This window comes from Aplysia californica, unplaced genomic scaffold (assembly GCF_000002075.1).
Source record: "Aplysia californica isolate F4 #8 unplaced genomic scaffold, AplCal3.0 scaffold00127, whole genome shotgun sequence".
Classification (NCBI taxonomy): Eukaryota; Metazoa; Mollusca; class Gastropoda; order Aplysiida; family Aplysiidae; genus Aplysia; species Aplysia californica.
The window spans coordinates 113,971-114,402 of record NW_004797397.1 but is presented as its reverse complement, the minus strand read 5'-3'; the positions used below and the strand labels follow the sequence as shown (position 1 = coordinate 114,402).

General features: G+C 49.1%; 1 protein-coding gene across 1 annotated transcript in view; it reads right to left on the bottom strand.

The window, feature by feature from the left end:
* LOC101854633 (serpin B6) overlaps positions 1-432 on the bottom strand; it is a gene marked incomplete in the record, with an annotated part of 15,577 nt that overhangs the window by 6,047 nt on the left and 9,098 nt on the right.

Below are 432 nucleotides of genomic sequence, written 5' to 3'. Positions count from 1 at the left end.
GGAGGGGGCGGAAACCCCGGTTTCTGGTCATGGAGTGATTGGCCGAGAACGTACCATGGAATGTCGTGGGCGGTGTGTTATGTGTTAGAACGTACCATGGAATGTCGTGGGCGGTGTGTTATGTGTTAGAACATACCATGGAATGTCGTGGGCGGTGTATTAGAACATACCATGGAATGTCGTGGGCGTTGTGTGTTATGTGTTAGAACATACCATGGAATGTCGTGGGAGGTGTGTTATGTGTTAGAACATACCATGGAATGTCGTGGGCGGTGTGTTAGAACATACCATGGAATGTCGTGGGCGGTGTGTTAGAACATACCATGGAATGTCGTGGGCGGTGTGTTATGTGTTACTTTGAACGTACCATGGAATGTCGTGGGCGGTGTGTTATGTGTTACTTAGAACGTACCATGGAATGTCGTGGGCAGT